The 9,707-nt window shown below is 22.9% G+C and overlaps 1 protein-coding gene across 1 annotated transcript in view; it reads left to right on the top strand.

Moving 5' to 3' along the window:
* The first annotated feature begins 285 nt into the window (after window positions 1-285).
* Window positions 286-9,707, top strand: part of LOC117177104 (putative sugar lactone lactonase YvrE) — a 37,830-nt gene continuing 28,408 nt past the window's right edge. The window contains exon 1 of the mRNA XM_033367594.1: window positions 286-392. The gene's annotated coding sequence lies outside the window, so the exon portion shown is untranslated. The remainder of the gene's footprint in view (window positions 393-9,707) is intronic.

Below are 9,707 nucleotides of genomic sequence, written 5' to 3'. Positions count from 1 at the left end.
TTTTAACTAGTTACGACAGGACTGAGTCAACCCTTTAAGGCTTTCTACGCTTCCTTAAATTATTATTCATTGATTCCTAAAATTTCTAACGAGTGACCTTTCTAGAAAACTCTCAAATTCGGATCATTCATTTTAGTGTCTTTTGAATTCCCCGCTTCTTCTTATCCCCTCTCTGTTAACGTAGTTCCCTACCATTCCAGCGAAGCTGATATCGACTTTGCTGCCATAGACTAATATATTTAATGAAAATTCGATTCCGTTACACTCAGGAAAATACAGCACCTAGATTTCGGAGCGGCTGATTGCCGTAGATTCGGTGTAAACAGTTCTTCGAATCTGGAGCGGACACCACACCAAACCCAAGTGCAGCGAGACTCACAACCAGCGCAAAGGTTTTAAATAAATTCTCTCCATGTATGTCCTTTCTTCTGATAATTGCTAGCCATTTTTTTTTCGTGCGGTCGTCAGTTATCGCGCCTATTTTCAGTTTATGAGTAGGCAACACATGTTTCACGCTGTTTTTTATGCGAAATTTCTGTTCCCTCAGCAGTATTAATTTTGTACGGCAGTACTCAGAAATTCTATCGTGAATTTGGAAAATTTCTTGATAATAACATTTTTTAAACTTTCGTGTAAGCATTGGTTTTTAGCTGTTTAATACTATTTTACAACATTCAAGATTAACATAAAATGTACCTTTTTCTGAAAATTTACAATTTTTCATAAAGATGGAACTGAGAATTTTTTTCTGAACAAAAGCCTTTGGACATAGAAATGTTAATCGTTGATCCGCGAGGGCCACCGAGCTGGGCCCCTGGCAAGGGCCCCTATGGAACTTGCATATTGTCAGAGTTTCACTGTTTCTAAGTCTGAACTCATGAAACCTTAAAATTTGTGGTGTCAAAAAAATATTCACGCTTTGGACTTAGAAATTTTAATCGTTGAGCCAGGATTATAACCGAGTTGATCTCCCTTCGGGAGCCCCTATGGAACTTCCATATTGTCAGAGTTCGAATTTCAAAAAAGTGTCATCGAATTTTTGTCAGAATTTAAATAAACTGAAGAATAAAAAATTTCATAAACTGACAGGGTTTCCATGAATCAGCATACAAAAGATCCGAAATGACAACCAAATTTTGAAAAAATGTTATTATGCAATTCTCTGCTATGAAAAATTGAAAAACTGTTATTTTATACAGCACAAAATAATAAATTATTAATACGAAATTTATTTAATGAAGATATTCTTTTATTTAATGTATCATTTTATATTTGAATATTTGTTTATTCTATTCACAAACAAATTCGAAGGAAAACCGTTTGTTCCATATTCTTTTGATGCAAGGTAATTAAGTTTCGTTGGTAACACATTTTTGTAAACAAAATCATATTTTTAGAAAATGAAGGTGACATTATTTCTTATGGCCAACTTTTAGGTATATGTTATTTCTCATTATTTCAAATTATTTGAAAAAAGTAATAATTATTATATTATATTATAAATTATAATAAAATTAAGGAAATGTTTTTTTAAATTGCACCATTTTATTGAAAAAATGATATTCAACTTAGAATATATATCTATTTTAATTTTTGAATAAAATTTATATTTTTGATAAAAATAAAAAAATAAATGTATTTTGATGCAAATTTTCCCTTTTGATACAAAATTAGTCTCTTACATTATTTTTTTATAATAATTCATTATTTTGGTTGAAAGTACCTTTTTGTTCGTTAAAAGTTTTAACAATTGACTGCGAATTTTTTTTATAAAGCTTTGAAATTCATGCACATTTTTTTCAATCTTATTTTCCGGGGAAGTTAAAATTAATTTTTTAACTGAAGATGTAAATGTTTAATTTTGTTGTTCAAAATAAATCTGTTTTTCTCTTAGCATTCAATTATTTTTTTGAAAATTTATGTGCTTTTGAAAACTGCATTTTTGTAGGAAATTAATATTCTGGATTAAAACTGAATATTAATTTTTTGATAATAAGTTTAACTATTCCGTTTTTTATTCTTCCAAATACATCTAGCTGTAATAAACATTTATTTACTTTGTTGACAATTCTTGTACATCCTTAATAATTCATTCTTTTTGGTAAAAAATTGATCTTTTTGATTGAAGTTTTATATTGCTGGTCGAAAAATTTTTTTATAGTCTTTTGTTGAAAATCAGTTTTTCATTGAAAATTAACTTTTGAATTATTAAATTAACTTTTTAAATTTTTTCGAAAATTCATTTATTTAGTTAACAATTCCTCTTTTTGAGTAGAAAATTATTCTCTTTCGTCAAAAAAGATTTTTTTCTAAATCGAAAATGCACTTCTTTAGTTTAAAATGTAACTATTTTAATAAAAATCCATGTATCATGTTAAAAGTTCATATCTTTTAGTATTAATTGAATATTGCTGTTCGGAAATTATTATTTTTCCTTAAAAATTTTCTTTGTAAAAATCTAAATTTTTGGTTTGAAGTTTATTTTTTTTTAATTGAAAAATAACTTTGGAACAAATAAAAATTTAATTATTAAATTTTTTAATTGAAAAGTCGTATTTTTTATGTTTTTAATTTAAAAAATGTCATCTTTAACAAAATATTCAGACATTTAATTATTTGGTAAATTTACACAATATTTATTGAAATATTAAACATGTTATACTCAATTTCTTCATTATTTAGATTATTTTCAGTAATAGCAAATATTCGAAAATTTTTATTCTTGAAAAAAAATTCTCATTTTTATTATCAAAGATATTTTTCTTTCCAAGTATTTAAATTAATCATTTTATTAACATTTTCTTTAATTTATTTATTCTTTAATTATATTTAATAAGCCTGAACAACATTTTATTTTAAACTTTCGAAAATATTGTATGCTTATTAATTTAAAACATAAAGGTTACAATTATTTATTCAATTTAAAAATTAAAATTAAAACCATTTCGCGAATTTCGAAAATAAGATAATAAATAATTAAATTGAGAAAAAATTTGCCTGGAAACATCTACCGATACCTAAAAAAATACTCGAGAATTTAAGTGGACAGGCTGTCACATGATTTTAAAATATTTTAATTGACATCATAAAAATTAAACATATTTATGGGATTTTATAGTTTCTTTATTAATTTTCGAAGAGTTCAAGGGATTTCAAGAAAATCACAGAGTTACCAGGATTTTCGGTTCTTTTAAAATATTTTCCCGAATATATCCAAAAGATATTCTGGAATTTTGGAAAAGCGTTAAAATTCTGAATTGAAGAAGTAAATTTTCTAAAAGAATTACAATTCTGACTGAGAAAAGGGAATTTTTAATTTCAAATAAATTCTTATTTAGAGTAGGGAAATTAAACTATTTTAACGAATTCTTAGTTAGCAATTAGAACTTTCAAAATAAATTAAAATTCTAAGTTAAAACTAAGAATGTTTTAATTAAAACAAGTTTTGAACTATAACTGAAAATTTTTTAAAAGTCTTTTTCAAAACGTACACACTAAAATTATTCTAGACTTAAATGTTTTTCAGTAAAACTTAACCATATCTTTAAGATACAGATTTTAAATAAAAGATCGTATTGACTTATCAAAAACAATTTTTCTTATTTTCTGGTCTTCAAAACAGATAAAATCTAATTTTCTTTTAAACTGCATTTACAAAATGAAGTTTAATAAGCCTTCTAAAATTAAATGAATAAAATTCTGAATTATTTTAAGTAGAAAATTGATTCCAAGTTTGATTTATTAAGAAATTTATTAAGAAATTTTAGATTTCGATCTTTGGAGAGGTCGCAAAGAAAAATGAATCTACCCACATTTGTCAAAAAAAATTATTATTAGTTGAACATTTGTAAATTTTTAATTACAGACCCTCACCAAAGGATTTTCTCATCAATTGTATTTTTGATCTTACAAAAAAATTAAGAAATTCTCCATAAAATATTGATTGTATCTGGACAAAAAAAATATGTTTATCACGCATCTTTGGCCAATTTAAAAAAAAGAAAAATTTAGGGGATCTTTTAAGTCCGATTTCAATTCATCAATTTAGATGTAAAATTTTTATTATCAAAATGTTCCAACATTTTATTGAATAATATTCAAGTATAGAATAATTTTTATATGTAGGGTTTGAAAAAGACTTTAAATAGCCATGCAGTATTTATATTATCTAAAAAAAAAAGTTATTAACAGCTATCAGTTTACTACTTGCTGACGATGCTTCCATCCAAAATTCTTTTAAAAAATTTTCAGTTCTAGCTCAAAACTTGTCAATATTCAATTATTCCTAGTTTTAACTTTAAATTTTACATCTTTTTAAAAATTTCAAGTACCAAATCAGAATTTTTTACATTAAAAATTCCCTGTGTCAGTTCATAATTTATTTAAATTAAAAAACTCTGTCGCAGGTCAAAATTATAATTCTTTAAAAAAATTCCCTTATCCTTTCTAGGATTTCAATTCGTTTTCGGAATTGCGAGTTATCTTCCGGCAATATTTAAAAATTTTTATAAAGCCCTAAAAATCCTGTAATATCCTTCTAACTTCTTGAAATATTTGAGAATAAAAATTAAAATTAAAATAAAATAAAATTGTGAAAGTTTTAGTTATTAATAATCTTTTAAACTAATTAAAAAAACACATGTACGTATCATTTTGAAAATTGAATTCAGATACTCATTCCACACATCGGAAAACTTAAGACTTTACAAAAATAATGTAATTGGAAAGGAGATATTTTAAACATTCACAAACTTTTATTATACAAATTATGTTAAATACTCAAATAAATAATCAATTTATGTTACTTAATTAAAAGAAATTAAAAATCAATCTTCATGTACTAATTTAAATCATAATGTTTTTATAGAATCAATTATTAATTGGTTAATCATCTAAAAACAAAGAAAGCCTTAAACAATCATTTTAAATGAAACAACCTAATAGTTTTTTCAAATTAAAAAATAAATTTCTATATATTTAATTTAATAATAACCTTTAACAGTAATTTTAAAAAATTGGTACATATTTACTTATAATTTTTAAAATTGAATTTAGGTACTAATTAAACTGCATAAGCTTCAGGACAATTATATAAATGTAATAGAGGCATTCAAACGCAAATATAAACTCGTATTGTAAAAGTAATAGCAACTTAATTTAAATTTTCTTAAATTAAATATTTATTTAATTAAATAATGTGGGCAAAATTAATTAGCTAACAATTAATTAAATAGTTCACAGTTCAGCTTCAGTCAATTATTTTCATTGCAAAAATTCAATTATTTAAAGTGTAATCATTTTAGATAAAAAAGACGGTGAACAACTATTTTACATGGAAAATACAAATAATTTAAAGCCTTAAAAAATTATTTTCACTGAAAAATTGAGATAATTCTCATTTTTAATATTCGTCTAATTTCAGAACTTAAAAATAGAAATATTTTGTGTACAATAAAATTGTATTATATCCGTAAATGAGTTGTGAATTTTTTCTTGTCAAAATATTTTTACAATATAAGCAGTTTAGGGTTACTAAATTATTAAAGAATGCGGTAAAATAACAATTTTATTTGAACTGCGATGATACAGCGAAATTCTAGATGTGTTTTAAGTGACTAATTCGAGAAAGAATATTGTTAACAAAAAGGGGGATCTTTTCTCAACAACAGAAATTTATAATATTTTCTATTCATTTTGAACATAATACATGACATTTTAATAACCTAATTAAATTTTGGGCAAAAGAATTAAATTTCAAAAAAATGTTTTTTTCTCAAGAAAAAAATTAATTGAAAAAATAATTTAAATTCAATTTTTTATTTAAATGCGCATAGTAGTTTTTTAATAAATTATGGAACTAAGAAATATTATTTAAATTTTCATTATTTCTAATTTAAACAATAATTTCTAAAAAAAAATATTTAACATCCAAACATTGAGATTGCAACAAAAAACATTTTTTTGGAACCAAACACTTTTGATTTAGTGTAATATTTTCGGATTTAAAAAAATACATTTCAACGTGTTATTGAAATCTTGAAACTAAGAAGAATCTTCTAGTTTGTAACTGAAGATTTTTCCTATCAACTATTATGAATATTTTAATTTTTCAATATTTTTTAAATTTGTATGTTATTTTCAACACGATAATACTTTTAGAAAATTGTTTTTTTTTCCATAAAATTTACAACTGTTCATAAATATAATTTTTCTAGGTATCACTAGAAAATTAAAAATTTTTTTTAAGATTTCAAATTTATCAGAAATATGAAAAAATAATTCAATGATCCTTAATGCTTCAAAAATCTTCAAAAAATTTCAAAATCAACAAAAGCTATTTTTTGCATTTAATTTTTTTTTTATATTTTCAAATTTTACATTATTTCAAAAATTATCTCAAAATGCTATATTCAAGTTCAAAATGATTAAATTTTTTAAATATTTCTTAAGAATCTTCTACAAATGAAAAATTTACCCGAAGTTTCTTCCTGATAAAATAGCCGAAGCCTATTTTGTTAAATTTAATTGTTTAATTTTTGTTGATTTTTTTAAAGTTTACTTCAAAGTCGATAAATTCAATGAATGTTTATAATATTTTCTAATTGTTTTTCAATTTAGATTACCAATTCTGATGATATTCCAAATTTCGTATTCTAAGTCTGATAATAGTTTGAACAAATTTTGTTGCCTAAATTTTATAGCCGACTTAGCAATAAATGGAGAATCCTTTCTTAAGTGAATAATTGTTTGAACTTTAATTTATTATTTTTTTAAATATCAACAATATAAAATTAGTTCACATCACTTTTCTTAACATGACGTTACAAAACATTTTAAAAAAAGTCTGAATACCTTTTAAAACTTTTCAATTATTTTCTAAAAATTTTGGAAAATCCTTTTGCATATTATCATAACATTCATTTTTTAACAAATAACTTATATTTTTTTAGGAATCAAACACACAAAAAATGGTTTAGCTGGCCCAGCTAGACCTTTAGCTGGAAGAACTAAACCATTTTTTTATAGTTAAAAATTTAGTTTCTCCAAGATCTCTTCAAAATTCTGCGAATTTTACGTTATTGTAACGATTTTTATCCCAAAATAAGAATTAAATTAAATTTGCAAGATCTTCAGTATTTGTAAACAGCGTCTGAAAACCCTTTTTTGTTGTTCAAAACTCCGTCTTCTTGATTGAAAATTTATCAATATAATAGATAAATCTTTTTTTGTTTAATTTAACTATTTTGCTCATATTTTTTTGACGAATAATTTTTCAACTGAAAATTTAACTTTTCTATTTTTTATTAAACACTTATCTTCTTCAGTTTGAAATTCAACTATTTGGTTAAAAATAAATTTTTTTATTGAAATTTTGATCATTTTCAGTAGAAAATTATACATTTTTGATTAAAAATTTAAAGATGCAGAATAAAAAAAAATGTATTTTTGAACCGTATCTTCAAAATCAATACTCTTTTTCAAATTTTTGAAACAAAAAATTCGTGAGAGTTTGAGGAATATCAGGAAATCTTACACAAATGTAAAGATTTTGAAGGTTTTTAAGAGATTTAAAAGAATTAAATTTTTTTAAAGTATTTTGAGAGAAATTTAAAATTTTAATTTAACTTAAAATTTTTTTCGAGGAACTTCGAAAGATTTCAAATAATTTTAAAGAAGTTGAAGGGATTTCGAAAAAAAATCGGGGGAGTTAAAAAACTATCATGAAATCTTATAGGATTGTAAAGTTTCTTTTTGAAGTATTCAAAAATAGTTCTAAAATATTAAATAGTTTAGAAGAGATTGGTTAAGAGTTTAAGATATGGTTAGTGATGTTAAATAATGTCTATTTTAAATATTTATGAATCATTAATTAATTTTAAACAGTTTAAAAATACATCTTACACGATTTCTAAGAATTCAAATGATTTTAAAAAATTACGAGGGACTGGACGGGACTTTAAAGTTTATTTTTAAAGGATTAAAAAGTAATGCAAATAAAATAAATAGTTTACAAAAGAATTTCTAGTATTTTAAGACTTTAAGATTTAAAAAAATAAAAAACCTAAATTTTGAAAAAAGTACAATATTTGATAATTCCATAAAAATATTTCAATTAAAAAAAAGTTAAATTAAAACAAAAGAGATGCATTAATTCATTCAAAATTCAAGCATTTTCTTGAAAGATCATCTTTTATAGCAGAAAATTCTTGTTTTGTTAATAGAACGTCCTTTATTGAAAATATTAAAAAAATAAAATGCTTTTATTTAAATGTCAATGGCCAGTGAAAATAACAAATTAGCCAAGGAAAAATGCGAAGAGAAATCAGGGAATTTTGAAATATATTGCATTTTTTAACAAAACAGTTGAATTTTTAAATAAACAAAAAATATTTTTTAACTAAGCAGTTGCACCAACAATCAAGTAGTTGAACTCTAAAGCAAAATAGACGAATTTTATACAAAAAAGTTAAATTTTTTAACAATTTTTTAAATTTTCCAGCCAAACAGACATATCTTCTCCAAGATAGTTTAATTTTTAACAACAAAGATTATTTTCGACTGAAAAAGATAACTTATCTACCACAAAAGATCAATTTTCTACCAAAAAATAAATTTTCGAACCATCTAATTATAAAAAAAATTAATTTGTAAAAAAGTGGTTTAATCTTCAACGAAAAATGTTTTCATCAAAATACATTAATGTTATAACAAATAGCTAAATTATTAACTTAGAAAGTGTACATTTTCAACAAAAATGAAGCAGTGAAATTTTCAGGTAAAAAAATACAATTTTAATCTAAAAAATGTTTAATCTAAAAAATGTTCAAAATTTTTAATTTTGAGGCAAATAGTTTAATTTTTAACCGAAAAGGTAATTTTTCCACCAAGATTGTGTTTAGAACCCGAAAAAGGTGAATTTCCAATGAAAAACAATGCAACCAAAAGAAAGATTAATTCACTACGGAAGATGACTTTTGAACAAAAAAGTTAAGTTTTCAAGTTAAAAAGTAGAATTTTTCAGAAAACAGTTAAAGAAAATTTTTTAACAAAAAATTTACTATTAAAACAATCAAAAGAAAAAGCTTCTACCAAATAGTTAAATTTTTTAATTATGAAGAATAAATTTACAACTAGGAAAGAGGCAGTACAATTTTAAGATGAAAAAATAAATTTATAACAAAAAAAAAAACAAACAAAAAACAGAATAACCCCAAAAAATTTGATTTTAAGCGAAATAGATAAATTTTTAACCGATAAGGTAACTTTTCCATCAATAAGATTGATGCTCTACCAAAAAATTAAAATTTAAAAAAAATGCATCAATTTTTAACTAGCTGTTAAATTTTCCTCCCAAAATATTACTTTTTTATGACAGTTAATTTTGCACCAGAAAGATTTACATGCTTGTTGAATTTTTATCCAAAAAGACGAAATTTTTTCAAAAAACAGTATTTTCAACCCGAAAAAAGGTTAATTTTTAATAAAAAACAATGCTTTTTTTTAAGTTTATTAACTGTAAATTAAACAGTTATATTGAAACAAAAACTATTAATTTGCAAAGAAACTGGTAAATAGTTGATTTTTTAATTTAAAAATTCGAATATTTTAGAAAACATGTTAACAAAATTATCAGAAAAAATTGAATTTTTAAACAAAAAAGTATAAAGTTTCCACCAACTAGTTGATTTATTTAACTTTTAAAGAAT

The sequence above is a fragment of the Belonocnema kinseyi genome, chromosome 7, assembly GCF_010883055.1.
Source record: "Belonocnema kinseyi isolate 2016_QV_RU_SX_M_011 chromosome 7, B_treatae_v1, whole genome shotgun sequence".
In the NCBI taxonomy this organism is placed as follows: Eukaryota; Metazoa; Arthropoda; class Insecta; order Hymenoptera; family Cynipidae; genus Belonocnema; species Belonocnema kinseyi.
This window is presented reverse-complemented; position numbering and strand designations above follow the sequence as displayed.